Consider the following 23,105-nt stretch of genomic DNA (forward strand, 5'->3'; position numbering starts at 1 on the left):
GCCGGATAATTTTCTGTGCTACGTTAAATTAATCTTAATCCAAAATGCAGTAGACACAACGTAATCTCGTTATTATTTGCGGCACGAATGCCAGGAGATACTGCGTGTTTGCATCTGTTCGGATGATATTATCTAGATAGGGCAGCATCATGTGAAATACCGCTATGCCCTACGTAAACGTCAGACTTATCAAAGTGGTCAATTACGATAATATTATTGTTAAATCACAGGACAGAAAATAAATTTTTCGGCGAGCGTGATTCATCTAAAAAAAATTAAGGAGAAAAATCACGAGGTTTCGTAAGATTCGCTACTTGCAATATCCTTAAAACGTTCTGACGATCATCTTCCTTGCCGCACTCGTTCTTCTATCAGACGCAGACACATTAAGCCGTCTAATCGAAAATTATATAACCTCGCGTGACCTGTAGAAAACTACTTTGCGAAAGAAAGAGTTAACTAAAGCTTTTCAATAACATCAATTCACTTGGGTCTCCGATGATTATTATATTAAAAAGAAAACAATTCAATTTAATTAAACTAATCATTCACGATCAGCCGGAATCAAATAAAAAAACAACCCTGTTGAAGCTTTTATGAGTTCAAGGTAAAATATTCCCTGGAGTGTTATCGTACAATATATTCGCGTTTTTAATATTTGAGGCAACATTTTTATTTAATTGTTTGACAATTGCATTCCGATATCCATCTAAAAAAATATCCACGTTTAAAATTTTTAATTCAAAATTAATTTTTAATTTTTAATCTACATACGTGAAGCGTTTTTTATATGTCAAATTTGTTACATGTGCGTTTTCAGATAGATAACAAAGCATACTCCACTCGCACAGATAGTGTTACAACGGATATCCGGTCGTGTCCCGAATAACGAACGGCGACGAGCTTCTTCGGGTATAGTCGTGAGAGGTCGACATTCCTGAGCGCACGGCATGAATCATCGACTATGATAGAAAGACACGACAAGACCGATAATTTTCATGTAAACACAGAATGAGAGACGAGATAGGCTCTAGGCATTCGAAAAAAAAATGTTGGCGAATGCCAACACGCGATCCATTCGTGATTTTGTTTGACGCTACTATTCAATAAACTAATGGTATGATATTGCGATTCCGTCTTGCCATTCTATTTCGCTAACTCAATCTAATTGAAAAGGTAAAGAATATTTTTAATTTACAATTTTTATAAACTTTGTGAAAAAATAAATATGCTAGCGATTTAAATTTTAAATAAATAGCGATTGCATATATATATATATATATATATATATATATATATATATATATATAGAGAGAGAGAGAGAGAGAGAGAGAGAGAGAGACAGAGACACATTAGTTTAGCTTTGTGAAATTTCCAATCAAAATATTTGTGCGAGATACATTTTAAAAACAGGGTTAAAAATATATCGGCATAATTTTTCGCGATGTAAAAATCTCCAATCACCTTGAGATTAATGGAACGACATATGCAAAGACGGCGAGAGCGATGCATTGGATGAGCGAACGCATGGCGAATCGAAAATTCACTTTGTTCGTACACGATGGACGTTCAAGGAGGAAAGGCGGTTTCTCGCTAGCGAGAGAAATTACAACGCGTCCTCGTGGATGCACCAGGCGACGTCGCAAAGGACGACGATGCACGCGCGTATACTGTATATTATTGCATGTGCATGTATGTGTGAGCGGGTCTCCTTGAGCTCAGTAGTGCATATCTCCGTTGTACGATGCACTCTCTTTCGCTGCCTACGCCTGGTAGGCAAGGCGAGGCGAATTCCTTGCGATATCGTTCGTCTGCGCGGAAGAATTCGCTTTTATGATCATCGAGCGCGAGAAGAGCCTCGTCGGTGGGTGACTGCGCAAATATACGAGGGTGCTAAGAAGAAAATATTAATTTTGAGGGTCGAACGAACATATATATATATATAATCTCTCGATAAAACGGTTCGTGGTAATTCACGTATATTGCATCTCTGAAAAGCCAACGGTAGCTATCATCTAAAAATTATATGTTTTTCGAATCTTTAAAAAACGTAAAATTAAATATAAATATAAAATATCTGCCGAGAGAAGAAGAATGAGAAAAAATTAGATAAAATATATATATATTAAAAATATAAAGAAGATATTTAGACGATTTTAGCTACTAAAAGTATTCGTTCTTTCGAAAATTACGAATCGTGTTCGTCATCATGTGTCGACGCAATGGGCGTGTTGAACCGACCGCGAAACATCACACCGTCACCACCCATTATGTAGCGAGTCTTGTACGCTTGTGTCAAATGTCAACACAGAATACATGCCACACGTCGAGATCGATAGGGACTATGTCCATGCAAATAAGTTTAAACAATGTATTATAGGGCAACATATCTGAACCCTCAACACACATGACATTTCTACTGTAAACAGTTTATAATCGTATAAAAAATTTATAACTATATAATTAATTAGTAATTCTTGAAAAAGTTGTATTATCGTTTGTATTACATATATATTTTCTTATTCATTTTTCAGACTGATAAATGTAGTAAGAATTAATATAAGTTCCACTTTTTGTTACGCGCGAATTAAATTTTATGAAAATTCTTCATTTAATATTATTATAACTTCATTTAATATTATTATAACTATATCATATTATAAATTTATTTCATATTTAATTTATAATATATTTCCTTATTTAACAGTTTATTTTGAACATAGCAATAACGTAATAAGTTATCCATACTCCTTGTTCCCCAAACTTTTCAAGCACGTATACTTTCTATAAAGTTTAAACGTTGAATGAAATCTTGGACAACAAACGGTACTCGCGACGCATACTTTTCACCAGAGAAACGCGGCCACAACCTTTTCGGAACTGATCATAGAATGCGTTTCATTGGAGAATTCGCGCGACTTCCTAACGTGATTAACGTAAGTGAGTTAGCGTTATTTTCCGATAAAAGTACAGAGAGAAACCCGTAAAAGCTGAGTTAGACTAATATATCTAGTGACATAAACCAAAATCATTTAGAATGAAGAGAAATGACATTATTAACGACGTGCGTCCTCGATATTATTAATCCGATATATCGTACAATTAAGTCTTTATTGTAGATGAGAAATCAAATTAATTTCTCCGATTAACTTTACTTTTTCAGCAAATTTTTTAATTTCAGCACCAGAGCCCGTGGTTGAGTACTCTGTATTATTAAAATTAAGAAATTTACAGAAAGTTAAGTCGATTAATTTCGTTTCTGAAAGTCCCAAAGACCTTTAAAGAAAGTGAAGTCGATTAATTTCGTTTCTGAAAGTCTCAAAGATCAAACGATAAGTTTCGAAAGCAATTATTTCAATTTCGAGCGAGACGCGTTTAAGATCGCGATTTAAAAATAATCGCTGCGGGATAAAAATGTAATGTTACACGTTACAGTCGTTACGATTAGGCGTCTTATAGCAAGACGCTGGCCGTTTGCAGCGAAATAGGCTGCGTTGATAGGCGATCGAGCGAGTTAATGAAGCGAGTGGCAGCGCGCATAAAGAGTCCCGGGTCGTCGTCTCGATCGGTCGGATAGATCGGCCGGTCGATTAATCGATCGATCGATCGATAGATAGATCATTTTCGCGGCCATCCGATATACGCACGTCTCAATAACGTTCCTCGTTAACCTGGACGAAACCTGTTGACACCTACGGCGAGTTATATAAATTAAAGAACATTCGCGTTGCCTTTGGGTCTCGACAGTGGCCGCATGTTGCTTACGACATTCCGTTTAAATTGGTTTAAAATTGACAAGTCAGAAACACGTCATCGGAACGTAAATCGGCCGAAAAAAGAAAGTACTTCGCGCAAGTTCCAGTTTTTGCAACGCCGTCCGTTTTTTTGCATCGCTGAACGCGCGAGAATGGAGCGATAACTATCGCTATCGGAGGCTGGGTCGATTGTTTTCAACGAAGCCCGATGGAACGATATACTGGGCGTTTTTATATATGTAATATGCAGCAATTGTGTATCTGTCGAAATGTATAAGAAACGAGAGAAACTATTTCCTTCCGCAGGATATATCGCAGAAATCGTGCGCTTTCTATACTTTCATGCCGCCATCTCGTTCGTCTTATTTTATTTTTCCGCGTTTGGTTCATTTGGAACTTTTTACTCCTTCTCTCTCGAATCATTTAAATTACATGGCCCTTTGAAAATAAAATTCTTCGTTATATTCAATGTATATTTTGAATTTTATTTTTCAAAGATTATTTTTGCATTTCTCGATTTTAACAATGCAACTGACTAATTGTAAGCCAATATTACGAAAAGTATTGCAAGATTAATATAAGTCCGGTTGCACCAACGACACGTAATCTAACGACACGCGGATAGAATACTACATTCTTTTATTTTCCATTGCCTGCGGCTAAAAAGGGAAACGTTTATTCGATGAATAGTCATTCGACGAATAAGTTATTCATCGTCGGATATCCTATCTTGTATTAGCGTATGATTTCCAAAACGACCGCGATACAGCATGTGTATATGATACACAATGTGTATAGGACCGTAGTTTGCCAATTGTGTCGGGACAATGTTTACATCGTTGGTATTAATATCAGCGGAATATTACGCCAACAAGCATGTTTGCACTCCTCGGCGACCAGTGACGTCACGTTGGGATATCGTGTCACGCGCGTAAATTTCCAGCGGGACGGCAACATCCACTCGATTATCGGGAAGCAAGATATGTATCGTGGAATTATAAAATACACATGTACATACGCGCGTGCACACATACGTACGCGTATCTATATAAAAACGCGAGCAACACAATTATCGCGAATCGAATCTGGATAGAGATCGCTTCTCGATGCACTATCATTCGACAAAATCTATCGACTTTTTTTTTTCGCGCAAAGAGAAATACACACCCAAGACTCAATCCTCTCCGCAATCGGAGAATCGCGAACGCTCGTCGTGCGATCGAACCAAGTCGAGAGGAAGAAGGCGGAGAGAAGAATGGTATGCGGAAATCAATCGCCGGCAGTACCGCCAGATGGGAAAAGCTGCACGTAATTACACGTAATAAGATCGCGCACATTCTCGTGACACTTCATCGACTTCGTAAGACGAAACTTTGAAAACGCATTTATGGTTCGATAACTTTAACAAGGATGAAACGCGTGTATTGTCTATTATTATTATTATTATTATTATTACATGTCACACTACCGAAGAGAGAAAATAGAGGTCCGCAGTTTTGCAGAATCCTTTGACGATCTCTTTCCTACGTCGACGTTCCGCGGCGTCGTCAATCGATGTCAATTCGACGAAGTACCGTTCCGGATAAAAAGCAGAGAGACGCGGATTGCGAAGAAGAGAGGAAAAAAAAGAGCCGGTCGTCAAGTACGGTACTAGCCTCTCTCTCTCCGTCTCCACGTTACTCGATCGCGAGTCTCGTGCTAACTGAGCGCGCCGAGCACCAAGCGAGAACACGCGAGCTCTCTTCGTTACTGGATCTTACCAGCGAACGCGCGATACGGCGATACGTGCCGCTCCCCCCTCCCCAATCCGTCCTCTTCCCCCGCCACGAGTCATGTGTGCGTGCGTACGTCGTACGCGTACCATCCTCGATCCGACCTCCGTGAGGTCGCGAAGCATTCGGAAGATCAATACTCGTCGAAAGATATTTAATTTCGAGAGTGATGTGTCGCGTGATTAATTTAAAAAAAAAAAGAGAGAGAGAGAGAGATACAAATAATAAAATTTATATAAAGACGCGGAAATCTATCCATCGTGCGAGTATTTTTAGTACGAAACGATGAGTTTTCGTTGGATGAGAGCCATGGGAGATTTTTACGAGGATGAAAAGTGAAGAGAGAAGTTTGTTGAGGAGGTTTTGCACGGAATATACAAGTCTCTAAATTTTGATGCCTGAAAATGATTTAAAGCCTTTACTCTCGATGATAATGATATCGCAATAACTGAAGGGTCAAGGTCAAGAACTAAAATAGAGAGAGAAAGAGATATGTGTTTCGATTTAAACTACTCTCTTATTTTCAATGAAATATTATAACTTTTTTATCGATCACTGATCTTTGTTCCTGATGACTTACAGTCACATACACATACATGTTATCTTTTCGCACTTATAGCAAAGAAAATAGATCTCACATCGACATGTTATACCGGTTTTCAAACCTTGCTTGTCATATAGGTATATGTGGTGTTACGCATGTGCGTGGTGTATATTCGTTTCTCGATTGAGCTTTCCTTTTCGTGTGTGCGTTTTTTTTATCGTCATAATCGTTGTGTGTGTCGAGGATGAAAGGATACACGCTTAATACACGTTTACGGTCATCCTCGGAGCGCAACGATAATCATACGCACGACTAAAATAGCACGCGTGAAAGGCCATATGTAAATCGAGTTTTTTTTTTTTTTTTTTTTTTTTTTTCTAAGAGGTGATCGATACTTTGACGTTTGGTCTTGCTCGTAATTTATAGATAATTTATAGATCATCGAATCCTGCATCCCTTTTAGAATTTTTCAAACACTTAATTAAATTAATTTTAAATTTACAGTACGGTTAACCGGGTCATGAAAGTTCCCATACTTGGGATTTAACCCGCCATTTAATCGCGGGTTAAACACTGCACAGTTATAATTGATTCGCCTACAAAGTCCGCCGGTTGGAAAATGCACGAGAAATCTCTCAGGACACAATTGTATGCGCTTTCGTGTACACGGTTGTAAGTGTACACTCCTGTAACACTTTGTTACAAAGTGTTGTATCTGGCGAAGAAAGAGAGAGAGAGAGAGAGAGATGTGAGTAACGGGGTTCGCGAAGATATCTCCGTAATTTTAGCGTGTTCTCTTGCTACGCTTACGTTCCACACTTAATTAAAGCGACCATCTTCGTCACACCGCGTGACGTTTCTGCGAGATAACCCCGATTTTTTTTTCAAGACTTTGAATCGCGATTTCTGAAACCGCTGCTATATGTTTATGTGCAGAATAGTGTGATACGTACCACAAGGCAAAAAAATTTTCTGCTGATCTGTAAAATTTGTGAAGCAAATAAAGCAGAGAAGCTTTATTTCTGATAATATTACGCGATGATTACAATTATTAAGCAACATGTATTTATCTATCCAAACATTATAAATATGCTTATAAATACGCGTTAAATATCGGAGAACGGAAATTGTTAACCAGATTCAATAAAAAAAAAAGTTTTTTTTCGAATATAAAAGAAAGTAATCATATCTCATAACTTTTTAAATACAATTTTACTTTCTTCAAAAGGAATCTGTCGTGTCGTTTATAGTTAATAGAATTATTCATAATTATAAATATGAAATCCATTCAGAAAAAAGATTGAGCATCTTCCGAATAATTTTCAATTATGTTTATTCAAATTTACGAGGTTTATAATGTCAAACACCTGACGTCAAAATATGGAAACGGAATATTTTTTTCAGTGTCAACAAAATTTATTTATTCGTTACTTTCTTTTCTTATTGAATTGTGTAAATTGAATGAAAATTCAACAAAAGCAAGCTTTTTAAATCTAAACCTTTCCTTCTTTTTATGTAATATACACGTGTAATTTAATTGTGTATGTGTTTAAAGCATCGCAATGTTCGATTCGATTGTTAAGTAGGTATACAATAACAGCCATTGTCTCGTTCTTGCTTCTCACCTGATCGAGGCTAAGACGGCATGTAGGTGTGTTCGCATATTTGCGCGTGAATTCCGTATACGTTTACGAGCCGAGTCGAGCCGAGTCGAGCTGACATGAGTGAATAGAAATTAAGTGCGCCGCGCAACCGCTCCTAGATGCATTCGTTGCACAACGAACGCATTTAGAGCGAGAGAGAGTGGGCGCGGGCGGGGGACCTCTGACACCGGCGGAGGGGCGGGAGGACTCGGTGGGGGATCGGAGAAACGAGCGGACGGATCCATTAGATTAATTGACTTTGGGAATTGATGCATGTAACATAGAGCGAGAGGCGAGCCTTTACAGCTGAGAACCGCGTGTACGAGGAGCTCTCGTAGATTTTATAACCCTCGGATGAACGCGTTTTATTTTACAAACACCGGTCACTTGAGATTCCGCCGCAGTTAGCATCCTTCACTCCTCTAGCTTTATGGTATGTCAACATCGTGCTGAAATTCCTACAACGATATGTCAACGATAGGTGATACTTAGAGATTTTTTTTTTAATTTTATTTATATATATGCACGATTAAATCATGTATACAACGTGTCTCGAAGAAACATGTTATTTCATTGAATTAATTAATGATAGTTCACAGTTTATCACGAGGTTTTTTTCTTATTAGTAATGATCAACAATTTCTCTTAAACATTGATGATTGATAGACTATGTGACGAGTCTTCGCAGAGGGTTCAAAGTGGAAAGTTGAGGTCGGGAACTTTCTCGAAATATGGATGGAATATATCTTTGCGGATAGAAAGTGATGTTACTCGAAGGAGAAAATATATACACTCTGACGCGACATTGAGCTCTAAGGTGGCAATAAAGACCTAATGGAAAAACCGTCTCGACGTGCACGAAGATTCATGGTCATTAACCCATTTGCATCACCAATGATCTGTCGCACTAACTATCAATTGCCAAGTGGACCGTGTCATCAACAGTTTCACAATTGTTTCGTTACTTTCAAATTATATTTCTATCTCGACATCAATTGATTAATGTTTTAGCCAATAAATTCGCAAATTATATTTTTGCAGAATTAGTTACAATTAATAATATACGATAAAAAGTCTTAATGATTTAAACATTTCAATTCACTATTCAAATAAAAATATTTTTAGATTCTTACAAATTTATCTTGTTATTTACGTTTAATCAGTGTCAAAGTGTAGCGATCGGATCTGGAGTGAAAAGGCAATTCGATTGCTCGCGATTAAACTTTTCGCGCGAGCATCCTTGACACCTTCCCTTTATATCCATGAAGAAAATCAACCTAGTTAATACTCGATAGTTACACGAACTGTAATTAAAACTATACGTTAGCAACCTCGATTAGCTTTGCTCGCCGATCGTGCAACAAGTACGAAGACATACAGGACGTTGAGAAAAAAAAAAGTTTACTACGAGGCGCGTAAAGTTCTCAGTTTCGCTCTTTGAGCGCATAAAGATTAACCTAATTAACCCAGTCACCGATTATCTAACCGTTATGTTTAATGACAGCGTACTTTGATTTGAACGACGTGTGAATGGCGAAATTTCTTTACGCAGAGAATAGTTATTAAACATAATATCTAGGTAGCGTTTTAATTATTTAATACGTCTCATACCCGAAAGTTAAGTATGTAAACCAAAAAATGTTGGATATTCGTGATTAAGAATCGTATAAAATAAAATGTAAAAAAATAATTAACAGACATATAAGAATTAACATAATTTTTTTACATCTATATGTGCACTATTTTATCGAATTTGAGAATATAAAACAATTTTTTTGTATTTTTTGATAAATTGCTATAAATAAATTTATAAATCTCTGTCGCTTTTTGTTTCTTAAATTTTATCATAGGAAGCAATAAAAAATTATCATTTGTTCAAAAGAAGATAATTTACAGCTGCGAATCTTACATCAGAATATTCTCCGAGTCTGCCTCGATGACGTAAGCTGACGTTTCCAGGAACTCATCCGTGCCTTCGCACCTGGATGTAAATTAGTCCGGCAAAGAGCCAAGTAATTTATGAAACGTGCGGAAAAGACACCGCGCAAGAGGATCGCCCAAATAAATCAAAATTTTCAGAGCTGACGACACGAGTAGAATATATATTACTAAAAACTGTATCGCGCGTGTCTTGAGCATAACAAAATCTATATAAAAGCCTAACCTTTCGTACGGATCACTGTCAATCTCGGTCAAACAATATCCAAAAATATCTTTTCACACGGTTATGCACAAAGATTCTAGGCTAAAATCTTTGTTTAAAACATCATAAAATTCTTTTATTAATTCTTTATTGTTTTCTGATTTTTTTTTTAGTTTTATTATCTCATAATTATCTCGAGTAAAAACGCGATGTCAAACTGAAAATCAAAATTAATCTAAAATAGAAGTCGCATTCTTATTACTGTAATAAAACAATAGAATTTTCGTATCATACATTCTATCCATTGTGCTAACGCAAATAAAAATAAATATCTGCTTTTAGATAGACATAAATGTTTGCACACAATTAGTAGAAAATAAACCTCGTGTTTATAGAAGTTACAGCTTAATCTCTTTTAAGAGAAAGAGAGAGGAAGAGCTGGACAAATATATTTAGTTAACTATGTCATACACATGCAAACCCTTCTTCTCTTTTCGTTGATTATATAAATTTTCTGTAGTATTTTATTTTCTTAGCCCACATTATACTATCGTATAAAAGAGTTAAAGTTTTTAAAACATATTCAAGATTCTTCTTCAATTCCTCAGTTAAAAAGTAATCAAAATTTAAATTAAGGATTTATTTTGTTAAAATTGCGAAAAATAAAATACAGATTTTAAATATATACACGACGAGATGATTTGCACATGTACGATTCGTACCGATGACCTTACGACGTCTGGGTCTGTCCCTCCTCCCTCCCCCACGAGCGGGACAGGCGGACGGATCGGTCGACTCGATTGTGAGTCACGGAGGGATGTAATAGTCTAGACATGCCGGCTAACTTGCCTTTTTTTCCGTGAAACTTTTGAAGTTGTCGCCGCGAACGGTCAGTCATGCAATGGCATTCTAATAAAACTTGTGCAAGTCTGAGAGCGAGTAATGATTCACGAGGCAGAATATATCGTTGGCAGAATTATCGTTGCCAGCACTACTGTTCGAGTAACTACGCCCGGACTGGACAGAGGCTATGATTAGCATCGCCATCTCGGCGCTGGAAAGGTATCGGTTAATTAATTCTATATCAATGCCCCCTTTTAGCCCTTAAGTGTATAGTTGTGTGTGTGTGTCATGTGTTTAATACGCCCTCGATATGTGTATCTCTGGTTTTCTGGAGCATTTTATAGAATGTGCGAACATAAAGCACGCATGAACATTTACACGATATATTTATATGATTTATATAAAATTCTTTTTCTTACAACAAGTGAACAGATGTACATTAAATTCTTTTTTTTTTTTTTTTTTTTAATTTATAAACTATTTTTTGGCATTTAGTGTGTGTACGATGTGTATTTTGACATTAGAAAAATCAAATTAATTATACAATATAGAGATCAAAATATTTGAAGTTTATATTATCTTTAATAAAGATAGAGATATACGAAATTTAATAAAAACTGAATATACTAGTTTTAAATTTGAAAAATTTGATTGTACGAATAATTATAAAATGCCAAAATGGCATCTTCAATGATAACCTTTAAATGGAATGTTCCAAGTTGATCATAAATCTGTGTTAACCTGACGGTCTCACTAAAAAAAAAAAAAAAAATCAGCTGACATAATTAAATGGTAATTTAATTGTATGTAATTTAATGTTAATTTAATTATAACTTGTTCTAATTCTGAATTTATTATTCTCATTAACAAAAAATCAATCAGTTATGAGATTAATTAATTAAGTATTAACATAGTTTACTCTTGTAGCAATTCAAACATTTTTTATTGCCTTTTAAATTTATTTACCAACAATAAATTCGAAAATATTTCTATAGCAATTAATTCGAGAAATAATTTAATATCAAGTTAAGATTGTTAATTTTTTTATATTCTTCACTAATTTTTATTTTGACTCATTGGTATATGAATATTCTATGTTTCTGTGCTTCTATAAAAAAATTTTTAAATCTATTGTAATAAATCTCTTTGAACAATTAATTATATTGTATATTGTTTACAATGTAATTTTGTTATCAATGTAATTTTTCTTGAAGAGAAGTTAACAGGCATAACTTACAAATTGATGATGCATTATCGATAATTATTTTGCGACAAAAGAATTCGATATAAGATATAACGCGTTTCTATAAAATTATGTACGCCTTATTTACTTTTATTTAATTGATTTTATATGATTATGTTAGTATTTACTTTTTCAAGAATAGTGCAGACTGTTAAAAAATTTATAAAGTTTTTTCTTTTATTTTTTTTTTATGAATTGAAATTTCTATATGATTACACATTGACGTCGATGAAAATTATGTTCACACACGTGTTCCTTCGGCAGCCATCGAATTATCGATTCGTTCAACTTGTGCAATTGTAAATTATAATAGCAAAAAGTTTAGTCTTTGGCATTAATTTTAAAATTATCCCAAAACAAATTTACGGCAATAATAACAAATGCAAATAAATCCTCATGTCGACATTATTTATGATAATCATGTACTTAATTTAATCATAAAAAACGAGCCATTTATTTTTATGCGTGAATTATTAACCGTAAATTTGTCTTTTTATTTATTGTGTGTGTGTGTGTGTGTGTGTGTGTATACACACGAATAATATATTTATATATCAATTCTAATAATAATTATAATCTGTCATTTACATAATCATTGATCCTTACTCAAGAGTCAGATATTCCACTTGACTATATGACATCATTTTTAGCGTGATCTCACCGTGATGACAGTAAATCTGGAGAATGATAGTTCACGTGATTACATAACTACAAATGTGCGGCTGCGAAAATACACTTTTCTAAAGCAAACATTTTCAACGGAGAATAAAGAATGAAAAGAAAGCAGTAACGAGTTTCGTACGTATTTTTCGTACGTAGCTTCGTCTGTATTTTTCCACGAAAATCTTCGAAAATTGCGCTTCAAAACATGACGCTTATTTTTTATATTCTTTCTTATTGAAAAGAAAAGAATATTGAAATGCGTGCTATTCTCCTACTTTCTCACTACCATTTTTAGTAATCCATTATTGTTTTGTTGAATAAATATTTTAAACGAATTTATTAAATCATCTATTAAAGTCAAAATAAATTGTAAAAAGTTTCATGCATATTATATATATCAAAATTATTAAAATATTTATTAAACAAATTACAAAATAGACCATCCAAAATGTCAAACGTACAAGTACTGATTGTGAGATGAAAGACTGGTCATATTTCAAATGTTCTATCGACTTTACATGAGATTTTGTTATTTTTTTTGTGACGTTCTGCAATCACTTATACTTTCTGAACAAAGTTCCAGATATGCGTAAAAATTGCTAGAATATTTATTAAACAAATTAGATATCGAAACGCCAGTAATAACATGAATCTCATTTACGTCCAGTGTCTCGGGCGATCTAATTTATATAATTATCTAATATAATATTCTAATAATTTTTACGCATATATAAAACTTTTTTGTAGAACTGTTGCAGCATTCTCAAGTGCTTAAAATTTGGCAAGAATGCTAAAAAAATTGTTGAAGGACAAAGTGAGATACAGCGTGAATCTGACGTCTCAGTTTGTTCCGATTTTTTCCCGGTCTATTCTTTTAATAGCCAGCACTATTTGTTTAATCTATCAAGAATTCTAAAATTGTTAAAAATAAAAAGCCAAAACTCTCAACTCAATTAATCAGTTTCCAAAGTGAGACATCAGTTTCGCACACACGGCTGACTATTTACATTTACAAGATAAAAAACAAAATTATCAAAAAAAGAATTTTCGGAATAATTCCCTGAATCCCAATAAAATTTCCTAACACTTTCCTGATTTTTCTAGATACAAAAAAAAATCCTTGAATATTTCCGGTTTTCCAGAGAGTAGACATCCTGATAATATAAAAGTATTTCAATTTTTTTAATAATATTTCTATACAATTTTTGATAATTAGATTTACACGTACATGCAAAAAGTTTAGATCTCGTGTTTTCTGTTCTTTTTATTTTCTGGGTTTCATGTATATCCGTGTGCAACTATCCGTTTATAATTTCATCGGTCAGGCCTATCGTTGCAAAATCTCGGTAAATCTGTTTGAGCGCGATCATGTTCCGAGATAACCACTTTCAAAATTGAATGAAATGAAATTTTAACGATCGACTGAATCTCGTAAAAACCGTAAATCGAATTCATGTATAAAAAATTATCGTTACAGATCTCCACTACAGCGACACGTAATTAAAAAGTGAAACTTTGTTAGTGTTATTTGAATAAAATTATGTAACGAGACAATGTAATAAAAATAAAAATTAATTCTTAACTCTTTAAATTGAATATTTAATTTCACATGCAGAAGTAGAGGTCATTTAATTTTTGAATCTAATTTTTTAATACATCAAATATAATGCTACAAATGTTTGTTGAATAATCCGTGAATTCGAAGTATTAGCTTGCTATATCGTGGTCGAAGAGAATTTTTTTTTACAAGATGTTCTGCTATACATAGTAAGAGTCGAGTTTTCCTTAACGTGATGTAACAGAGCGCGAGCAGCTGTGGCTAACGCGACATATACGACAATATGTTATCATGGTTAAAGCGTAAAAGTCAGATGAAACGATATCTTTGGCATGCAAACGAATAATTTCTCTGATAGTTTGATAGAGTCAACTCATTTTGCGACGCAAGAATTATTATATTATAATTTTTTTTTAATGATGGTTGTTTTAATAATGTTACTAATATGTTGCCGTATCACCTAGTAGTGATAAACTTGGCAATGATGATATAAAAAATATACAGGCACGTACATTTAAGTATAAAAATATTTGTACATTTGAGTATAAAAATTTACAAACCGCGAGAAGAAAGTTTGTTACGAAAAGAGCGATGTCAATTTAATTTAGAATTATTTATTCAAATTTTTCCATGAAACTTGTAGCTAATTTTTGCGATTAATATTTGATTGTTTGAGAACACGTAAAAAACAATTTTAGTGTTGACAAATTAATATATTCGCTCGTTTTGTCAACCTAAGCCTGAAAATTGCTTATTTTACCCCAAATACTAAGCAAATTAGTAACATATGCAAATAATAAATAATCTAATAATTAAATGGATCTGAAACTATAATTTTTTTTATAATTCAAGTAATTATTAGCTATTTTTTATATATATATTTGCATTTTAGAAATTTTATGAGTTTAAATCTTTCTCCAAATTATTTCTGAAATATGTTATAAAATATTATACAATAATATATTGAAGAAAATAATTAAAAAAATATTAAGAGCTATGTATATTTAACAAAATAAGAAGAAACGGTGCGATCTATCAGTATCTGATTTTGCAAAAAGAAAATCTTAGGTTTTTTTATGCTCTAATTGTTTCGTGAGAGAGAATCCTACTTTTTTTCTTAATTTCTTGGAAAATAGCACGCACGTATCGTTCCGTCTGAATGAGGCTTAAGATCGACCGCGGCACGTGTTCGTAGGTGGAACCGGCGCGACGGCGACGGCGACGGCGACAACGATGGCGGCTCGCTTCGAAACAATCGACTCCTCGCGCACTTGGGCTGCGACATTGCGAGCGTTGAGGACAATAGGTCCCCGTGTTCGATTAAGGATGCCATTTATGGTCGCCAGGCAGGCAGGCGGGCGTCCCTGTCCTCGAACTGCGAGCGGTTTCGCGAATGCGAATAAGCGTGCATCAATAGTTCGATACTTAACCGCCGACTACATCATTTATAATACAATCCCGACGTCGAAAACAGCAAAAACATCTCCGATAAAAACTGTCGGATAAGCGAAAAAAATATCACGAATTGATAGTAAAATTTTACAAAGGGATACATTATTAATAAATATACATAATGTAATCGAATAGAAAATAAAGATCATTGTGGGTAGTAATTTTCGATAAACAATTTGTATATATTTTTCCATTTTTACATGTGTTATTTGCAATTTTTAGTTTGTCTTTATTATTTTAATTTTGGAATTTATATAATTTTACTTTACCTTTTCACGCAAGAAGAGTCTTCTTTCCATAAGCAATATCTTTCACTTTTCTTTTTTTTCGAATAAGAAAGCTAAAAAAAAATTACATTTCGTAATAAAATACTATCTCCGATGTGCAACCGGAAGATCGACCGATCGTCGATGATAAGAAAAATCATTCGGCTTTATCCGGCGAACGTATCGAATTTCTGACGTGTCACACGACTGATAAAACGACGTCGAGTCTTTGTCTTCCCTCTCATGTTACGCCAAGCGCCAAGTCGGACGGAAGGACTATGATCGCCATCTGGCGTACCTTCCTACACTGTTCACAAAGCAAACGCGAAACTCTATCGGTAGTGAAACAGCACATGTTCGCACATCAGTTATAATTAACAGTTAAAATCAATTATATTTCAAAAAATAAAAGTGAAAACCAGTGCTGTGTTTAAATATAGACGAATTTTCTCATATGATCTCATGATTCGCAAAAAACACAACAGATTTTTTTTTAATATTAAATTAAATGTATATTGGAATAAAATATTTTCGAAAGATTTTAAATTTATTTTTGGCAATAAAATCAATTTTTTTATAGATGTTAACAAAGCATAATTTTTTAAACTTAAAATTTTAAATTTACGAAAATTTTTTCGTCTCTCAAAATAATAATATCGCGTACTATTTTCGAGTATTCAAAATTTCCATAATTTCTCATATTTCTAATAGAATCCATCCGTATGTAATCTTTTTAGATTATATGTTTTAGATTTTAAAGCGACTCGTGTCGTGACATTTGAGCGTGACACGCTCACGTGGACTCCTATTTACCGCTAACGCGGTATTATTAATTAGACGCGCGTTAGTGTTCAACATACGTCTCGCACTCTCGTGATAGAGAATTTTCTACGCGTCGTGTTGTGATACAATCTTGAAAAATCTTCCACGATACTGCAATTAACCACAGGCCGTGCGTTGACATCGATGCGCCCTAAGAGTTCGCCTACGCCACGTGATTTTTATCGCGATATTGGGATTTAGCGTTAAAAATACGTCCCCTCAACTACACTCTCTCAGTTTATATATCATTAAATCCTTTTAAGACCAAGAGTGTTTCTTTTTCACTTGAAATGATAATTATTTTTGCTTAATTATTATCACAATCATCATCATCAAGCACTAGAAACATTTTTCTAACATTAAAAAAATATATAAAATATGAATAAATTTTCAATATGAATTTTAATATTACATGTCACACATGTTTTTAAAATCTGTTTTGTCTACTTTTTGGATGGTATTTTTGTCGATTGAAAATCAATGACACACGAGTGAAACGATTGCAGGTGTATTTACTACATTGAAATAATGCATTAACTTAAAGGAGGAACTGCACGGACCAGCTATCAATCAAAATTTAATAAATCTAATACATTTCGAAATTTATGAAATTTATAACGCAAAGCACTTTTAGCCTTTTAAAATTAATAATTAATTTGTGAGTTAAAATACAGATTTACTCTGCATAATATAATTTAAAACTCATAAATATTATCTTACATCAAACTAAATTTTTTATAGTAACTACATAAAAATTTATAAAAATAAAAATTTTAATTCTACAAGACAAATCTTTAACATAAATTAATTATCAATTTTATATCATAAAAATAGTTTGTGCAATGTCAAATTTATCTTGAGTTATATTCGATTTATTAACTTTGACGTAGTTGATCTGTGCAATTCCTCCTTAAACGGTCGGCCTGTTTTGATAAGAAAATTGTTCTGCATGACCGGTCTCGCCAAAAAGAGTACCGCTGATGTCGCATCGTCGTGATGGCGATTTCACGTTACCGTCCAGATAAATTGGAGTATCGATCCGATTATTACTGCCTCGGAGAAGCCACCGACGCCGACGCCGACGCCACAATGACAGTTCGATGTCGGGGCGAGCGTCGTTAAATGTGCCAGCTAATGCCGCGGGATAGTTGCATTGGCGAAATGCCGTGTGGACTAAATCCGAACGATTATAAGTGACATTCGAGAAGATGATGATGCTTTATATCTATAGCGCACATCTAGGTAATACATGCTCGGATTTAAATGTGTTACATACGCACGATTCTAATCTCGAAGTTTCTTCGCATTAACGCGCGGAATCCATATATTTAATGTAATAATAACATTCATAATATGTGCAGTTTTTTTGTGGTGTATAAAAGGTGCATTGCACAAACCATTTTTACGATATAAAATTGATAATTAATTTATGTTAAAGATTTGTCTTGTAAAATTAAAATTTTTATTTTTATATATGAATTTTTTTTGTTTATAGTCACTATAAAAAATTAGTTTCATATAAGATATTTATGATTTTTAAATTATATTATGCACGTGGTGTATAAAAAGATATCTAAAATGTTGGTTAATTCGCGTGAAGATTTTGGAATAAAAATAAATAAAACATTTAGCGTAGAATGCAAAATGAAACGTGACTTAAAGGGAATCGAAAGTTAGGACGCGCTGTACGCAAACTCGTGCAATTCTTGCGAAATTTAGTTTCGACGTAAAGCTACATTTACAGCTCGCGTGGGGTAACAAAGTTTCTATCGAAAAGTTTGGCAAGACATCTGTTACGAAGAGTAATGTGAGAGAGAAATAACAACAGTTTATTTGTTGCGCTCGTGTTGTCTATTAAAAATTTATTATGCCGAATAAAGATTTAAAAAGAATTCAATTTTTCAATGGCTGTACCTGTTCTATTGGGAATTAAACTTTTCACTCGAATAATACTCTTCGTATCTAGAAGAAGGAACATCTTGATTGAAAAAGTTATAAGTCTCATGATGCACGCATATATCATATCGTTAATAGAGATTGACCTTTATTTACATACATCGAATCTGATAATCGATCTGTAGAAAATATTTGTCAAGTAGTAGCAAATAGAAACGTGAAATTTGTTGATGTTAAATTATTTGATTAAAAAGAATGAATATTTAAAAACGTAAAGAAAAGTATAAGTATATTCCAAACTTTACATTATATCTTATTAATTTTATTTTATTATATTATTAATTTTTATTATTAATTTAATCTCGTATTAATTTTCGTTGCACAATCTCTTAATTTTGTTAAACATACTTTATCAGACTACGAAAAAAAGAAAAACACATTAAGTTAACACAGCTGCTACAATGGCGATCTTGCGTCGTATATTTTGCTCTCAATCTTATATTTATCCGCATTTCTCTCGGCGGGTATGCGGCTGGCAAGGCCGTTGCTACATTTGGGTCAATCATAATCCAAGCACCCGGCGCGAAAACTGGATACCATTTGCGAACGGCTGCATTATGTCGTACTTCGAGAGCGCGTCTGAGAAGGCGATCGAGACAAGGTGAACTGGCGAAGGAACGGGCCTGTTCTTTGGCTCATTGCTGAATTAAGCCCGTAAGCCAACGATATCATTTTTTTTTCTCATTGGAAAATTCTCTTATCCGAGCCCCTTTATCAAACCGGTACAAACAGGAAATAGAAGGCTTATGAACACCCATTATTAACTCTGAACTTTTAATTACTGACTTTGATTGTAAGAATAAATCGAGAGCTGGTCAAATAATTAATTCGAAAAGCAATCTATTATCTTTTCAAAAGAGAAACTCGTAAATGAGCATCGTGATGCAAAAACGAATTAATTAAAAAAAAAAAAAATAAATAAATAAAATAAGTTACGCATATTAAATTCAGAAATTTTAAATAATATAAATTTATGTGTAAAATCTTTCAAGTTTATAAAAAATAAAAATAACTCACAGTTTTCATAATGGATTGCCGAATGACGCTGCTTCTTTCAAACGTCACTCAGCTCCGATATCTCGACTAGAATTGAGCTCAATGAACAATTATGATGCGTATGTGTGTGAGCGTATTGTATGCGTGTATAGAAACAATCTATGCGGTGTCGCGTGGCTCGCGAGGAAAGAACAGAAAAGAGAGAAAGAGAGAACAAATGCTTAGGGTTAAGCTCGGTTGTACACACATGACAAGTCCGCGAACAACTCAGCGCCCATGCAATTCCGCTTGACGTCTAATTGATCGCGATTGAACGCGCGTCTCGTGACAAGACCGGTAATGTCGCATCCGAGATACATTCGAGAAAAACGGTTATTCTTGCAAAGAGTGTCTTACTTCCCACGAAAATGTACATAAAAAAACAATCCGTGATGTAATGTTTTCGCGATGTAGTTGGCAATAAACACTGATAGCAAAGTGATATTAAAAGAATATAAGGTTTCGAATCAACATAGTGCTGCTTGTTTAGTAATAAAAGTCAATATTATTACTAATATTTCACAGTGTACATGTCAATATTTTTCTGTACTTCTATATGTTTATATTGATTTATGATATTTTTCACATGAATTTTATCTAGATTTTTCACAACACGATTTAATCTTTTCTTAAATAAAATATTTAGGCATCAATAATTTCTTTCAAAACGATGAGCGTTATATTTCTAGGTGTACAAGGACTATATAAACTTATCCATATTAATCCCAAAGTCCCTGACACAAAGGAAAAAAAAATCTATAATCTAGCGGTTAAAAATAATAAGTTTCAACCCACAAGGACTTGTATGGTGTACGAGCAAAAGCACTGTAAAATTGTCGTAATCTTGTATATATATATATATATATATAATAGTTGTATGTTTTAAAAATATAGTATTTCCAATAAAACTCGTCATAAAAAATATTTATGGAAAAACTAGAAAAAGCCTAGAGTCATATTTATCTAATATGACTTCCGTTAAAAATTTGTTGTACAAACTTTCAACTACGTTATATTTTTTTTACTTGCCAAAGTGTCTTTTTCCGAGATTAAAAAAAAAATACAAAAACAACTTTTTTATAAAAAAAATTTACTATGTTTACTGTTTATCTCACAAAAAAGTAATTGCAACATATTCATTTGATTTTCCGATGAGGACATTAAAGCAATTGCCAAATGCAATCGGGAAATTACATTCGATAAATGTGATTACGAAGCACATCGTGATTCACAACCATCTTCATCAGCGATTGTCGGACAAATGTGTAGAGTTGTAGAGAAAGCGTATCCAGATATAAAAAGTGGATTAGTCCTAATTTATTAGACAGCGTGAGTCGCTTTTATAAATAAGGTAAGCTTGTCTGACGACACATAAATTGTCATCGAGTTTGCCGAAGGGACACGTGTTTGAAGAAAGTAATTTTCATTGACCTCACAAATTATACTAACGTTTAAGTAACATTTACTTTATAACGTTCATCCTCCTCAAGCTTTTCTTGTCAGACTCAAGAATATAAGAAACTTCACTTTAAATGTGTCACGTCTGCGTTGTATTCAAATTAATGTTCCCGAAAATGTATCGTGGTTAATTCGTAATTTATGATAGAAGTCTTTTAAAAAAATTTGCCTACAAATTATTTTCCCAATAATCGTTCATTTAAGAGAAACTAACAAGTTGTAAAAGAATCGTCCTTAAATTTATATGTCCCTGTAAATCATTTTTAAAATAACGTCTGGAAGTCGATATGATGATATGAATATAAATTGTTACGCTTGAGATAAATACTAATTAGACCGAGCAGCCATTACGATTTGGCAGAATGTTTCAGTAGAAGAAGGCTGGTACGAGATAAAAAAACGACCTTGCTTCGCCGCTGTTCTTGCATCTTCCGCATGAGTGTTAACCGGGTTAATTAAGCTTATCGACGTCGTTCTGCACGACTTTGGTACCGTTACACTGTTCAAGGTCAGAAAAGAGGCTTTAACATCTTATAATCCGGATATTCAGGCAGCTCTTCGATGTCGGCTTTGCGATTTGTATTATTAACGAAGCGTAACGCGCATATAACGGACCGTAAAATTTTGCCACTTGATCGAATAAAATCACAGATCTACGATCTGCACGATAACAGTATCTGCGATTTATTCGATCTCTCAACAGTTAAAAAACTTATATGATTCTTATTACTTTATAATTATATATTGGAGATTTTTTCTTGCAATTTGTTGGGAAAGAAAAATAACGAAAGTTAAAAAAAAATAGAGAAATGATATTTTTTTCAGGGACACACAAAATTTAAGTGGAAGATATTTAACTACCGGTATTGATTAATTTTAGATAAAACTATTTACCAAATAGAATAATCTTAAAATAGGAAAGGCACACAAGACAAAAAGTGAATGATTATCTCTCGTATTTCTACAAACAGCTATTTTTACTGTCTATTTTTTTCATCGAACAAGCTCGATACCACTCCTCGAGTTACACGGAAAAATATAGAACATCTATAGACAGTCGAAACTTTATATCCGGCGACTGGAGACTAGCACGCTACGTAATCTGGGCGTAGCGGCACTCGAGATACAGTCTGCATAAGCGGTCTTAAAACAATTTATTCGATCGTGAAATAATTATGATAGTTTGTAATTACTAAACAGACGTTTTCGGTAAAAATAATTGCAAATTAGAGAAAGAAATAAAATTGAAGTAAGATGAAAATAAATAGGCTGTTAAAGGTAGAAAATCTATTGTTAAAATTAAAACCAAGGATCTGAGATACCTTTGTATGTTTACGTATTAGCAGGTAAACCTGTATATTGATAATGCTCTATTTATATAGCAAAGGGAATCTCTATACGTGCTACGTAAACCTGTACATATATGTAGACACATATGCATCCGCCCGAGGCTCTGAACATGGCGGACTCTCTATCTCGGTATGACGTGCGATGTACGATTGAATTTCCGTGACGTAAGTCCGGTCGATTTTTGTGACAAAGCACGCCGTGACGACGTACATACGTAGTATCTTTCAATCGGGGCAATATTCCGGACAGAGTTGAAAAATAGATCCCAATGTCGTCGACCGCCAAAACCGTACTCTTAGTAGCCGAGCCCTGTTCAAGGTCCAGCGATCCGATGACCTTAAATCATTGCCGATATACCGTACGATTGTCGCCGAGCGAGCGGTGATAGCTGCAATGGTCGAGCGAATACGTTACGAGGAATCGCCGTTGGGACACCATGAGTCAGTATTCGTTCATAACTAACAGTATAAATCAGCTTTTAATATACCGTAAGATGAGGTCACATTAAGCCGACAGAGGTGGGATTATTGGCGTGCAAAAGAAAAGTATCTTAAAGCAACATTTATATAAAATAGTTAAAAAACCTCTCTCTCATATTAAAT

At 34.0% G+C, this 23,105-nt stretch overlaps 1 protein-coding gene across 5 annotated transcripts in view; it reads right to left on the reverse strand.

The window, feature by feature from the left end:
- LOC140667879 (serine/threonine-protein kinase MARK2) overlaps window positions 1-23,105 on the reverse strand; it is a 90,279-nt gene that overhangs the window by 64,064 nt on the left and 3,110 nt on the right. Inside the window, exon 1 of one of the 5 annotated variants that reach the window (XM_072896209.1) lies at window positions 5,224-7,245. The exons of 1 other annotated variant lie outside the window; for it this stretch is intronic. The gene's annotated coding sequence lies outside the window, so the exon portion shown is untranslated. Of the gene's footprint in view, window positions 1-5,041; window positions 7,246-23,105 lie in introns of those variants that run through there. 3 more of the 5 variants (XM_072896208.1, XM_072896206.1, XM_072896205.1) reach the window with 3 other exon arrangements.

Source organism: Anoplolepis gracilipes, chromosome 7 (assembly GCF_047496725.1).
Source record: "Anoplolepis gracilipes chromosome 7, ASM4749672v1, whole genome shotgun sequence".
Lineage (NCBI taxonomy): Eukaryota > Metazoa > Arthropoda > Insecta > Hymenoptera > Formicidae > Anoplolepis > Anoplolepis gracilipes.